General features: G+C 31.7%; 1 protein-coding gene across 4 annotated transcripts in view; it reads left to right on the forward strand.

The window, feature by feature from the left end:
• The window catches only part of LOC148284326 (uncharacterized), a 47,787-nt gene that overhangs the window by 28,321 nt on the left and 3,674 nt on the right, over positions 1-15,792 (forward strand). For 2 of the 4 annotated variants that reach the window (XR_015825158.1, XR_015825157.1), the window contains exons 16-17: positions 4,397-4,477; positions 13,089-13,157. The gene's annotated coding sequence lies outside the window, so the exon portion shown is untranslated. Of the gene's footprint in view, positions 1-4,396; positions 5,243-13,088; positions 13,174-15,792 lie in introns of those variants that run through there. The other 2 variants (XR_015825160.1, XM_088241662.1) reach the window with 2 other exon arrangements.

Here is a 15,792-nt window from a genome sequence, read left to right on the forward strand (position 1 = left end):
CGTTAATAAAATGGTGTACAAAAAAGTTTAAAATTGAAGGCGGGAGAATTGCGACCTCTCAAAAACATAGTTTATGAAATGATGTCAGTAAAACATGAGTTACTAAGTCTAAAGATAATCAAACAGCATTTTAAAAATTAGTTCGCTCTTAATTGGTTTGAATCGATGACATGTAATTAAATAGACACTTTACAAACACATAGAACATGGAATTTCAATTGGTGGGTAGTTGCCTTTATTTTTAACGGACTTTGATCGTTATCAGATCTGAAACTATGCAAAAAATGTCGTTTTTTGGTGAGAAAATGCTTTAATTGTGGTGTTTGAGAGAATTAGAAGGAAATTTAGAAATCTCCATTGAAGGAGTTACTGAGATATTTTTTGAAAAACTTTGAAAAAATAATTGTGAGCTTTCTAATCTAACTCAATGGAGAATGCTAAGTTTGCAGTGTCAAGTAGTATACTTGAAATCAGTTTTTGCAAGATTTAGAGATGTTTTTGAATTACGCTATTATTTAGGTAGGTAGGTTTTTATTTATAATTTATTTTGGCATCAATGACTAATTTTCCATTTTTGATGGAAATTTCTAAGTTTGCTTCTTGTACCCTCATTTGTGTGATATGTTCCACCTCTGATCTGTTTCAAAATGGATGAGAAAAAGTTTTTTTTCAACCTAGTCTTTCCGGACTTGCATGTTCTTTTTACAGCTACAGTTTTATTAATTTTTGCGAAACTGTTCCACCATTTGCTTGCACAGATTTTTAGCCCACGCTGCATTTTACTGTTATTTAGAAACAGTTTAATTTGTGAAACAGTAGCTGTTACTGTTAGTTCTTTTCAATAACCGAAATGCCCATCTCATTATTCAGTAAGACATAACACTGTGAAACTGAAATAGACCAACCTACTATTTCTACATCAGTAAGATGTTGAATATTTTTAACAGCTTAGGCAGTAGAACTTAAGTCTGTTCGATAAACCAGCTATATGTGGACCCCATTGAAGTTTAGAATCTAATATAATGCCTAAGAATACAGTAGTATCAGCAAGATCGAAATCTTTATCTCTAAAAAATAGTCTGTTTGACATTACGTGTCACAAACTCATTTAACAATATACAATTAAATCAATTCAACGCCACGGAGAGAAGAAAGCATTTCTTATGTTGTCAAGAGCTATCATCTGCAAATAATACAATAAAATTCTAACTAATATAAGGGAAAAAATGGTCATCAAAATATGACAATTATCGAATATTACGAATATGGGGGTTGATGAATATAGAGGTTCCTCTTACTACGCTTTCTTTTGTAAATGGGTATCTTCACAAACCGTATGTATTTGATGCCTTCCAAAAATAAATCACCTGTCTACCTTTTTTTTGGGAAAATTAAAATTAAAAAGCGGCCAAAACAAGGTGTATTGTGTATCTAAAATTGAATAAATTTACTGTAAATAAGCCGTAAAATTACTATTTCATTTAATTTTAGATAATTTTCATAGTTAAATTTATTTAACGCATTACCTTACAACCCAAAACTTGTTTTTTACGATAATTCAACTTTCCCTTTAGATATAATTATCCCATTTGGCTGCGAATATAATTTGGGGTTAAATTGATTGAACACGATCAATTAGCTGAAATGGTTACAAAACTTTTTAAAAGCCTTGAAATTCCTTTCGGAAGCCACTAGACATGCATATCCGACGGGACCTATAACAGGACCACGGATATTAGTTGTTTTTGGAAGGCACATACTACGACATACTCAAAACAATGTTGGTAATTATTTGTTTATAAATTTAAAAATACTAATTTTAATAATTACTTAAGCTTTAATAATATATTGAGTTTTTCTACGGACATATCTTAGTGGAACTGCATATTAATTATAATAATAAAAATACGCAAATAGTTTTATTCCACTTTTATTTATAAATTTTTACCAGTGACCGGTTTCGTCGTGACCGACATCTTGCACCGACCTGCTTGCACACTTGCTTGCTCACCTGCTTGCACACGACCGACCAGACCGAAATACTTGCACTTGTATATGACATAGAAATTTGTTAAGTCTCCCACCAGTCTGACGATGTTGGTCACTGGTAAAAATTTATAAATAAAAGTGGAATAAAACTATATACGTATTTTTATTATTATGATTAAGCTATAATAGATAAATCGGGTTATAAAATGGTACAAGATCTTGTGTAAAATTTGACCCAACAGGTATTGTATTGTGTAATACACAAATTGGGTGGAATCTGTGATCAAATTTGAAAAAATTATAACGTGTTCTATTTTTCAATAAATATTTGAACCAATTTCTGCGTGTGCTCTTATGCCTGTGATACTGTTAACTGTCAACACGTATTATTTGTTTTTGCTTTTATCACATTATTCATTCTCTGTCTTATTTATTTTACCGCACTTTTTCACTCTATGGTCTCCTTTCTTTTCTGGTAATACTAATTTTCAAAATGGTTCACGATCCATGTTGTTTTAGTAACCCGATGTTGATTGTTGATCCTATAAATATTGTTAGTCGTCAGGAGTCGCGTCATCACAACTCTTTTTGTCAACTATAAAACTGCCTGTTATATCTCAAGGCGCCGAAAATATCTACTTACTGCGTATCTTCATCTTCATTCCCTTTCCGCACCTAATGGTGCATAGGGTACTGCATTAGTAAATCACAGCGTATCTTAATTATTTTTGTTACAAGAAGGTAAGATGATCAGTCTGACGTTTCAGGTGCCAATCCTGGGTCTATGAAATATTATAGTGTAAAGACACCTTTTTTGAATATTTTATGTCAACCATGTCGGGAATCGAACCCGAGACCTCTTGTGTGGCAGGCCAATGCGCTGACCACTTCACTACGTGGCCGACAAATACGTACTATGTATGCTAATGTGCAATTTTCAATCCCAGAAACTGTCCCGCGTAAAATAGAAAATACATGACCCAAGTTTGGTACAAGTCTTATCGTACTAGATCTCGCTCAAGATCGTGTACTTTACATTTTCTGACTCATGAAATACAAGCTTTGCATTATTATCACGAATACAGCTCACTTTGAATTAATTTTAATGTGACAAATGTAATTCAAAGACAAACTGGCAAATAAAGAAGTTTGGTGCTACGGGATATTGGATATGAAAAATATTTTCTTACTCGTGGTAAAAATTAGAGTATTTAATTGTACAGTACAGTCCCGAACTATCGGGACCGGTCTTTTTACGAAATAGCCGAAATAACTGTGATAACGTGGTTGGAAGCGAAAGGGCGAGTCTCTTGTGTTATAATAGTGGCGTATAGTATGTAGATAGTCCAGAATACAATTTTTTAAGTAACGTTTTAGCCTAAGTTTTAACATTGTTTTGCTAGCCTAGTTACATTGTACTGTATGCAATGTGCTGTTAACCTAGCCGGACCGAAGGGGGGGATTCGAATCCCCCATAGACCGATTTGGTCAATTTCACTTTGTGTACATAAGCATTCGGCAAACTAACAAAAATGAATAACATACACGAATGAGTAAAACATGTGTATGCGAAAACATGAATAAATTATTGCACGGTCATAAACACTTCCAACGTTTTATTCTCCTAATGCCATATACAAGTAGGACCCCCCGTTCGAATCATGTGTAATTTTTAGATGCTTAGTGAAAGAAAGGTTAAACCTAAGTGTCAAATTAAAAAAGTGTACTGTATTTAATAAATATTTCATTTGTTTTTGAGTTGATTTGATAACATGCACTTATTTTCATTAATTAATTCCTTAAGAAATGCGTATTTTTCTCACATTACAAAACTAATTATTTCGTTCCGGGGAATGTTTGGATTTACCGGACGTTCAGATTACACATGTTCGGATTAACGGGACTCTTCTGTACTGCGAAGTTTCTCTAAGATGTTAATAAAAATTATTATTCTAAGAATCAATGAATTCAAGTGGCGTTACAAGTTCTTCTAAGCCAACCAATGATGGAGTGTTGTGATAGATTTCCGGTTTCCGGGAAGCCAACCCGCCAATCAGGGCAGTTCACCGAAGAGAACTAGCGACGTCATGCACGGAGTAATTTAAAAATTGTGGCGATGATAATACGAAACATAGCATTATATTTTTTTGCTTAGTTTAATAGTCTTTTAACAAATAAAATATAAAAAAACACTGAACCTTCTCATTGCGAATTTTGTGGTTTAAGGCCGAAATGGAAATGCCTGGCGATTCACTGGCATTGTGGGCATAACCTATCATGATAAATATAATATGTTGTATCCTACAAATGCCATATTTTAGACAACAGTTAAAACTAACGAATATTTTTTATTAGTTTGTTTAATTATGTTTGATTAATCTAAAATAAATTTATTTCTGTTTTTCAGTTTGACCCTCTGCTGCTGGATTCCAGATTCCAAATTTGGGCAAGATAATTGTGATATTATAGCTATATATTATGATAAGTGGTAAGTTGATAAAACAATTTCAACATAGTATAATGTTGAAAACGTTATGTACAAGTTGAGTAATAAATTAATTAGTAAAATGAAATAAAGTTTTAAAACAGAATTTTTTAGGGTTTGATGGTGTAAGAATATTATTTTATTTTCCCACAAAAACTTACATCCATCAATGACCTAGGGTGAAGTCATCAAATTCAGAGTCTTAGTGTTTAATATTTTTGTATGAAATAAATCGTGTTAATAGTTAGTCAGTCAAAAGTTTTAAAAACAGTATGCTAATGTTAGTAAATAATAGTATATAACCAATTATTGATGCGTAGGTTTTCAGTCACTGTTATGAATATATCTATCGTTTTTGGGTGATCTCGTGTATGTCGGATTTGTTCCGACGTTTCAGCTACTATTGAAAAAGCCATCTTCAGGGTAAACTGTGTGTTTTGTAGAAAGAAATATTTGTTTATGTACTAGTACACTTATCAAACCCGAAAGACAAACTGAAAAGATAAATAACGAAATTGTTTTTCAAAAGTTACATATTGGATACTCTTGGGCGGACTTACGAGAAAACACAAATGTTTTCAGGTCATGGTGCAATACGAAAATATCTTCATAGATCCAAAAAAGAGATAATGATTGCTGCCTCATCTCTCAGGATGTCCTCCATATATTACACCATTGTCCTGTGTTTGACGCTGAGAGATTAAACTGCAGACAAATGTGCGCATAATATGGCCAAATTTTTTAAAACCAAGATGAAGTAAAGAAAAATTAAGCCACTACGGAAAGATACATTGACTTTCTGAAGACCTGAGTAATAAAAATGAAAAAAATGAATGAAGGAATGGACCTAGAACTTGTAAAATATATACAAAACAGGTAAAAAAAGGGTTTGTATGCATAAGCAAAGCAATAAATAACTGGAACAAGAGGAGAAAAAAAACTTGGAAAATAAGAATCCCCTGGAAACTGAAGCAGTTTATAAACTGAGCTGCCAAGGATGTGATAAAGTGTACATTGGACAAACACGGCGCAAAGCTAAGAAAATAATTGATGAACATAAAATACCATGTAAAACAGGGCACCCTGAAAATTCTACAATAGTGGAACACTTTATCGACACAGGACATATTTTCGCCTTCGAACCAAAGATTTTGCATAAACTTAGAAATTACCGTGTATGAATAATAAAAGTGGCAATTGGAATACACAAACACCCAAATAACATAAATAAAGACTGAAATTAAACTCAACATGGTTCCCGGAACTACAGACTACTAAAATGACACGGTACAAATTACTAGTACAAAAAATCATTATTTTTTCTACAAAACACACAGTTTACCCTGAAGATGGCTCCTGCAATGGTAGCCAAAACACCGGAAAATATCTAATATATTATCTACCAAAAAATAAACACATTCAACCACTTACTGATTTTATGTCTACTGGTTTTGAGACGTTGAAAGTGTATTTTAGTATTTGTATGTTTATTTATTTTTATTTTATTTGGATAACCAACAGCTATAATTATCTTATATAAATATAATAAAACAAATAACAAATAAGCCAATTACAGGTTTTCACAAGTAGCATCACAGTAAGTTAAAAAAGATTCTCGAACATAAAATGAATAGTAATTAAATTTATATCCAAATGAAAAGAAAAAATACTATGAATTATTTCGAAAGCAAACGCCATACGTCATTAAGATTATTTGCAAATAAATCTATGCTATTTATTTATTACATTAAAATTATTAAAAGTGCGCCATAAATATGAATTTTGCCTATAATTAGATGAAACAAGAGGTATGTGAAGAAGAAGGTTATTTCTTAGAACTTTGGAAGGAACATTGATAGAAAGTTTGCATAGTAGTTCAGGACAGTCAATTGAACCAGAGGCAATTTTTAGTAAATAAATTATACCCGCTATTTCACGACGTTTTTGCAGAGGCAAAAGATGATGTTTTTTACATATATGAATATATTGATCGGATTTAAACTCAAGTTTCAACCGGAAACACATGAACTTTACGATTTTTTAAAAATATTTTCAATGCGTGATATCTGCACATTGTACATAGGATTCCATATTTGTGATGCATATATGCATGTTGGTTTAGTAAGTGTCCTGATGAAGAGACGTGTATGTCTAGAAACCGGTAGACATAAAAATATGGAAAGTGGTTATAAACTGATGTTTGCCAATATTAGTTCAAATGTTTAACCGTACAGTTCAAATGTTCAAATGTTTAACAGTCCAAATCAGGACTACATCTTTACTTATTTAAATGTTGGTAAAATCAATTTTCAAGTGCCTTGTTTTGTTATTGATTAAGACTAGATCATTATGATCTATTTCGCTGCTGCCATTTATACCAATATTTTGTTTTTTGTTTTACTATTTGGTAGAATTAATTTAATTTAAAACTTGTGTAGAAATTCGCAAAAAGGACTGGTAATATTTTAGTTTTATTGACAATGTGATATTTGTAAATAAACATTTATTATAAACGATCATTAATATTAATTGATATTGATGTTTTTTTTTTAGCTTTAATTTTGTATTTATGCACAAATATCGATATTGAAAGTAGGGTGAGTGATGGGGACAGGTTGGGTGGTGCACTTAAATCAACCTTGGCAAATAAATGCTTGTTGCGGGAGGTGTAATTAGCATTTCACAATGTCCTGGCGCTGACCCTTGTGTATGGAAGCAAATTATGGAATTGGAAAAACCATGATGAAAGTAGGCTGTAGAAATGCGATCTCTCGGGCAAATGTGTGATAAAACTGTGTACTATAGGTGCACAAATTTCGAGATCTATGTATTATGTAAGGCTGAATGACTAAATCGAGAAATAAGTTGTATTGATTTGAATGTGTAGAGCAAATGAACCGTTATAAAGATTTACAATGCGAATGGTAAATTACATGCGTGCATGAGTAGATGTACGAATGTATAGTAAGTATGTAAAAACAGTGATATGGGGATCTATCCTCTCTTCCTAACCTTATGGGGAAACGAAGTGGTGATTATGTTCTTTTTACAGGACAACGAAAAAACTGCTTAATTTATTTAAAGCTGAACTAAATTATTCCTTTAAATGTATTAAGATTAAATGTTTATCTACAATCTGTCGCCTATTAAAAACTCTAAAAAAGTCGAATTCCTCTTTAATTCAATAATAGGCTTGATTCAGAACAACAGAAAATAGACGTTTTGGCTCTTTTTTTGCTCATTATTATTAAATCAAATGCAATTTTCCACTCCTACTTTCCTTTATTCATCCTTCACCACTCCTCATCAATTTCCTTCTTTTCCTTCCCACTATCTCCTTGTTTTGTCCCTATTTCTTTTCTTTTTGAATATTAAAGTATATTTATTCTTTATAAAGTTTAAACCGTCTTCGCTTTATTTTAGTATAATTATATGAATACACATTATTGGATGGCAGGCCCTACTATTTTTATATGTATTTTTAAAGTTTCTATTTATAATCGTTTAACCTGTTTGTATTCAAAATAAATAAAGAAAATAAAACAAGTAGTTTTTAAGTCCCAAATAATGAAATCAAGTGGAAATTAGTACACCTTGTAGTATAATAATAATAATAATTACATGTTTATTTAAATTTATGTTTATGTAATATTTTTTATTTGTGGTATTCTTTAATAATATTTTATTTTATTAACGCAAATGGCGAAATCGCCTTTTACAAAACTTATAATATTAAGATATTTGGTTTAATTATTTTTGAAAAAAACATACATTACTCAACATATTACAACAGAGATGAAGAACATTTAAGAGAAGTTAATATAGAAGTCTAGGCATCTACAGGGCTTATGACCTGTCAATGGCTGGTTTATGTGGCCACTTTACACACTGTGTAACATTCACCATTCTGCCCATATTTGAACATCTATATTCCTTCAACCTTACCTTCTCTTTAATGTTCTTGTTGTAATTTTTATTTTATTTTATTTATTTAAATTTTTATTCCAGCAAAATGGCTTTAAAGTGCAGAGCCAATTCTACCATATAAACATATAAACATGAACATAAATATAAATATAAACAAAAATATAACAATAAACATAAATATAACAATAAACATAAATATAACAATAAACATAAATATAACAATAAACATAAATATAACAATAAACATAAATATAACAATAAACATAAATATAACAACAAACATAAATATAACAATAAACATAAATATAAACATAAAATAAAATTTTATACTGCAGCACTTATGGTGGTCTTAACATATCGCGCCATCGCTTGAACAACGGTGATTGGATCCACTCTGCAGTGGCTTGGAGAATTTCGTTATTAGACTTTTTTAGGCGTTCCCATAGACTCCAGGCTCTTTGGCGAAGCAGGGCAGCGAAGGTGTTTATTCGTCCAGCTGTAAACATTTCAGAGGCACTGCAGTACCTAGGCAATCCGAATAATTGTCGGTATGAGTTGTTATACGCAATCCTTAATTTATTCCTTGCGTATAGTTGTTCCAAAGTTCCGCTGTATACATGGACGTCAAATACGAAGTAAATATGATTTTCTTCACTTCGTTACTGCATTGAAAGAAGCGTCTCGCTAGCATAGAGGCCCTGACATTAATGGCTCTTCTCTGTCTCTCTATGTCCTGATCGTCTTTACAAGTATCAGTCAGTATGTGCCCTAGATATTTGACTTGATATAAACAGCACCCCAGGGAGTTGAATCCAGTCATTGTCTACAAAAATTTGGACGAACTCAAAATATTGTTGATACATTACTCAGATTGAGAAACAATTTTAAACCTTAAAATTATGCAACACATTCAGTAGAAGTTTAAAACAATTAAAAATAAATGTATAAATCAAATTAAATAATAAAATATTTTAAATGGTAAATATAACAAGAAAATCATAAAGCACTGTTTTATAAAACAGTTATACTAAAGGCTAAATTACCATTTACCATCTTTGAAAAGTGCAGTAGGTTTGATCTATAAGAACAATATCCTGCACTAAATGTATCCGCTATGTGGGAATAACTATTGCTGAGTTCCTGGAGTCTATTTAATACATCATTACAAGTGTGCACTGTCTGTGAATCGTTGCTATTAAACGGTGGTACCTGTCTAGTAATTCTTCCAGGCACCCTGAAGTTGATGAGAGATAACAGGCCTGGACTATCCCATATTGAATTTACAATTTTGAATAAGTTTCAAAAGTCTATAATTTTTCTTGGATTGTTAAGTTTTAACAAATTTAATGTTTTTAATAAAAAAATATGCATGCTTCCACTTTCTATTTTGTTGTATCCCAACTCAACACAGGGCTCTTGGCCTCATAGAGTTAGGGATACGTTATTATTTTTTTGTAATATGTGTCTTTATATGAATAAATAAATAAAATAATAATAAATTTTATTCCAGTAAAATGGTTAAATAGTGCAGAGCCAATTCTACCATACGATCCAAAAACACATAGTGGTCGATGCGTTTCCCTACGTTGTTTGCGGTCCCGGGTTCGATTCCTGGTAAAAAGAATAGGTAATATTTGTTTTGAAGATTACTCTTCTATAAAAAAAAATCAAAATACAAGATTCAATGCAGGGGTTGAATCCAGTTCTTGTCTACAGAAATTCAGACCAACTCAAAATATTGGGAATCTGTGTGTAAAAAAATCTGCCATACGAGATGTTGTGTGTGCTTTTACGTTACACATATTATTCTATTTCATTACAAGCCTTCAAAACGGAATGTCAAGTAGACGAAAGTGAGCATTTTTGACACCGCCTTTTGTTCATGTTCAATCGAGGAATAAAGCTGACAAAGCTGCTCGTGATGTTTACATAGTGTACAGTGAATATTCGCCCTCTTCTTGAAAATGCCTCAGTGGTCTGGTCTCCATTCTATGTCAATCGCATTAATCACATTGAATCAGTCCAACATCGCTTGCTTCGGAAAATAGCGTGGATGCTTGGACTAGAGAGAGATAATTATTCTTATGCTGAAATAGAGTCAATGTTAAATATTTCTAGTCTACAAAAACGTAGAACTAATATTGACTCCATATATATGTTCGGCATACTAAATGGTATAATCGATGTTCCATCATTACTGGGACAAGTAAAATTCAATATTCCGACTCGTAGATTGAGAAACAATGAAGTACTGTTCATCGATCAGCATAGAACAAACTATGGCCTAAATTCTCCAATGACCCGCCTTTGTCGTATTGTTAACTCAAGACAGGATCTGGACTTTTTTGGTTTAAGTTTACAACGATTTAAACGAGCACTAAATAAATAGTCCAGATCTTGTCTCGATGTCCCTTATGTTTGTCAATGCTTCTTTCTTTTTTCTTTAAATGTTTTAAACTATTCTTTTATTGTAATATTTAAACCTTATAAATTGTATACACGGACAATGTCCGTTAATAAATAAATAAATAAATAAATTTATCAAAGTGAAGATGCTATGAATTATTGACTAATTTATAAAGATACATCATACAAAAAAAAAATGTATCGCCAAATCTATGAGGCCAAGAGCCCTGTGTTAAGTTGGAATACAACACAATGGAACATTATTGACTAATTTGATATAATTTTTTTATTGTGCCCCCTTGTAGTCTTCACATGAAAAAATACGGACACAACTTATGTTCATAACTAATATTGGAGCACAAATGTGTCAGTGCCCTATTCACCACTGGGTCCAGATAGGGAATATCCATACTATAGAATAAAATATTTTTAAAACTAGTGACACGAAAATGTACACATAGTTTATAATACTTAAGCTTGTTGGTTTGTACCAGGGACGCATTCAATGATCAGGCATATGCGACCAAAAAATTGTATTTTAAATTCCTCACAATTTGGACCTATTTATTTCTTCTTACTGGATGTTGGAAATGCAAAAATAATATTAACTCACGTTTATTATATTTTAAAAACGCATTCCTATCAGTGCATCCCTGTTACTAAGAAGAGCTTCGCAATTGCGTAGTTTGACGTTTACAAAAAATATATTTATTGTTGAATGTTGATTGTTCATCGCCCATGAACAATTATTTGCCGATGAAAATAAGTCACACAATCATTTTTACAATGTTTATCCGAAAGGTTTTTACACGCTTTCAAGACTCAAGCAGGCACATGAATCGGGTTGTGATCCCGTGGCTAGCATCGTGGACTCATGGATCAAAGGTCCGAGGTTCGCACCCCACTCTACCACAACTTGATTTCCATTTTTGAATAGTGAGTTTTTTAAAACGCGTTGAAAATGGCCACCAAAATGGAAATATTTGTGTAAATCATAAGAACGTAAAGATTATTTTTTTTACAAAAAAACGCGTTGAAAATGGCCACCAAAATGGAAATATTTGTGTAAATCATAAGAACGCAAAGATTATTTTTTTTTACAAAAAAAAAATGGATTCCATTTTAAACGTCTGGTTGGCGGTCGAAGAACGACTAAATATGCGTTGGGCATGACTGAGCGTCTGGGCATGAGTTTAGTGTCATATTTTTTTAGGGCTCAGGGCATGTCTATGTGTCGATGGGAATTTCATACAGTTTATAAATGTCTAATAAAATGGCTTAATATTATTTAAATACATGGGTTTTTATTCAGTTTGAATATATAAACAAGAAAATAATGGATAAAGTCAGTATTACAATAAATACTTAGTTAAGTCATGGGGTCTACCACAAACTCTGAATTCGGGCAAAAAAAACAGGTTTCTGGGCCCCAAAATATCAAATATGTTACCCAAACATTGGATTCGATGAAATAAATTTGTAAAAAAATAGGTACTGAGTTTAGGTAGATAAAAGTCGGAAAATTACTAAACCACGTTCTTAAATAATAAATAGAATAAGTAAATATTGTATAACTGCGTATAATAAATCAACAATAGTCCTTAAAATATAGCTTGATTAGAATGACAGCTGTCAAACTAATTTCATTAGTGATGGGAAATTACTTATCACATCGATTTTATTAGTTATTTCATGCAATCATGAAACTCTGTTTCCGAAAATTGATATAAAAAACGCAAAAACAAGCCTATTATAGTGTGTTTAGCACAATTATTCACCAAAAAATGAGACATTTATACTTTTTTCATGAACAACATCAAATGAATTATTTTTTTATTCGATCAATTTACATTGATCAATTTGTCCCATCTCTAACGTTTTTGCAAAATAGTGTAACCTTGTAAGAACGTCGTTAATAATTAGGTTTATTTTAGTTTTAAGCTGATTTTCTGTATTAATGTTGATTTATGTTTCAAGCATTCTATAAAAAATAATAAACCCGCCAGATACAAATGGTTTTTCGTGTGTCAATATAAATAACTCCTTTGACGTTACTACAAAGTTATGTCGTCACTTTTTCTGACAACTGTCATTATAATCATGTCACATTTTAAGGACTATAGGTGGTCATGTTATTGTTTATTTTGCATCAAAATGTCTGCCTTAAAACAGGTTGTACCTAGTTAGGCAGAATAATCTAAAGAAATCCACTATCTAAAACATGTAGTCGGTAAAGAAATTGTTATTTTTGTTCATAAACCGTGATTATTATTTTTTTCAGTCCGGAGAATTGTACAAAACTTTATACAAACTTTCGGTGGCAGTTGATAATTCAGATGTTAATCAAATTGTGAGTATTTATACTAAAGTTTTATGTACAAATAAATGTGCGGGATTCATAAAATATCTTTTCTTTCATTATGTATTTATTAATTTTTCATATTCACTATGTTTTTCTTTTATACCTAATGAGCCATATAATTTCAAACCCCGCTCTGGATGAATTTTGAAAGAAGAGATTCATGTTTCGAAAACTGTACAAAATAGGCAGACTGTGAGTCACAAATCCCGCTGTTGAAATATCAAAATAAATATTTACATGAGTTGCAGAACCCGCTCCAACTCACGTGAATAAAATAATATGTTATTTGTACGAATATTGTAAAATAAACATAATTTGTGATTAGTTCATGAGTAGAAAAGGCGGCTTCACTTTTACGCGTGGGCCAGAGGATTATACAGAACAAGTTGCGTGGGTCACTGAGGTGCCACTCAATCGGCGTTGCTAACTCTATAGATTTTTCGGTAGATCTATCGATTTTGGGAGCAGTCTGCTTATTTTTCGATTGAAATTCTACCGATTATTAAATACTTCTTAATATAATAAGATAAGAAAATGGTTGTGGTTTTATCTATGAAATTTTGTAATGATTTTAATTTGATTTTACAAGTTCGTTGTTAAATGTGGTGTATTTACTTTAAAATTAGTTTATTAACATTTTTTATTACATTCATTCGTTGGCAATCAATTATCAAAATTTACATTTCAGAATTTTCGAAATGTAACATCATTAATGATAGAGAAGCTTTAATTTTTCATAATACAAACATAAACAAATTTGTGGTAAAAGTAACAACTTACAAATATAAAAAAAAGTGTTTACTTATATCCGATTTTTAACTATTGCTGTTGAATACTTAGATAGTCACATAGATAATTTACTATCGTTTTAAAAAATCTCGTAAATCATTTAACAAATAAATTGAAATGTAAATATTGCAATAATATGTAATTCTAATCGTCAGGATCGTAGACAAACGACGCATGTCATTTTTTTCAACTTTACTTGAGAGCGGTTTAATTTTTTTTTACTCTTTATGTCACAAGTACAAAAGTATACCATTTGATTCTTGGATTAGTTATATATATATATATATATTCAAACCTGAGAAAAAGCCTTTATTTAACTTTTTCAACATCAAATATAAAAGAAAGTCAATGTCGCATTTTTCGCACATCCGTCGTTATTCTACGATCCCGACTAAATGTAGAGAGAATGATCTTAAAATGAATTAATATCTCTCTCGCCGCATTGCATGTGTACACCTACATATGAATGTCTACATATGTAGGACAATAAGTAAAAAGGGTCAACACATCTTTCAAACTACTCAATTAAGGTCTCAACTTTTTCGTTTTGATCATTTATTTGATATATCCTCTCTTAGAGTTTTAGCTTACTGGGATAGCAATTCACCCCGTATAAGCAGATGAAGTTTGTATTGGAAGAAATAATACAAAAAATTGACCTTTCGCATAATTCGCCTGCGACAGATGGGCCTGCATGGCCTCTGATTGAAATAATAATATTATATACTAAATGATGACGCGTAAAAACTTTTATGGATATTTTTGGATCTCCTGCGGATTTTTGTTTGCAGCGATATTAGCGCCAACGCGACATATGGCAAACTAAAATAAAGTTTTGACGTTTAGGTATATATTATTGCATACATATGCCTAAACGTCAAAATTTTATTACGGCGCGGCGCCGTCGCCAAGTGGCAGATCTAAACTTGTTATAGTTCTACATTATTTCTGACGTGGGACATGGCCTTGCACAATTATTTATGTGCGCCACACATAATGTGCGATTAAGAAGTATATTTTTTTTTACATTGAATATGACAGATCTGATGACAGTAGCCTTAACCATAGACAAACATTACAGTTGAACTTTTATCAGCGTTGCCAACTCCATCGAGCTAAAATCAGTAGATTCAGAAATATAAATCGGTAGACTTAGGTAGATTAGCAGTTTCACAAAAATTAATCCAACTGTTACTTGTGACGAGTCACGCTGCCAAAAAAATTTGCGTACAAAAATACCCTATTTAAGATTTTTTAAATCGGTAGAATTACCATCGAATTCGATGAATTGCTCCCCAAATTGGTAGAATTACCATCGAATTCGATAGATTGCTCCCAAAATCGGTAGACCTATCGAAAAATCGGTATAGCTGGCAACGCTGACTTTTATACTCCTATCTTCTTCTTCTTTAGGAATAAAGCTATCGAAATCGCAGCCATGCGATGGTTGACACATTTATAATATTATGTCAATATTTTAATAATAATATTATTTGGCCATTCGGATCTAAAGATCACACCTTGCTTTTATTACTATCACCATTAAAAAATTCAAATTATATTTTGCCGTGGGTCGCTTACAATACATTTTGGAATGGTTATTAAGTTGATCGATGAAGAAAATCTCAAAAAAACGTGGTCATATTTATTGAAACAATGTAAAACAGTAAAACTAGAAATAAACGCATATATGTATTCGTTTTAGCTCACAAACTACGTAATTTAAACGGACATCTTGTTTTTTTTAATCACTGTTGCCACCAGATCAAATAACATTTACTGAGGGTGCGGGAGTGGACCTGGCTTGGATGTTGCGGTCGCGGATGCCTTGGGA

The sequence above is a fragment of the Micrasema longulum genome, unplaced genomic scaffold (genome assembly GCF_059751315.1).
Source record: "Micrasema longulum isolate JH-2025_06_02 unplaced genomic scaffold, ASM5975131v1 h1tg000131l, whole genome shotgun sequence".
In the NCBI taxonomy this organism is placed as follows: domain Eukaryota; kingdom Metazoa; phylum Arthropoda; class Insecta; order Trichoptera; family Brachycentridae; genus Micrasema; species Micrasema longulum.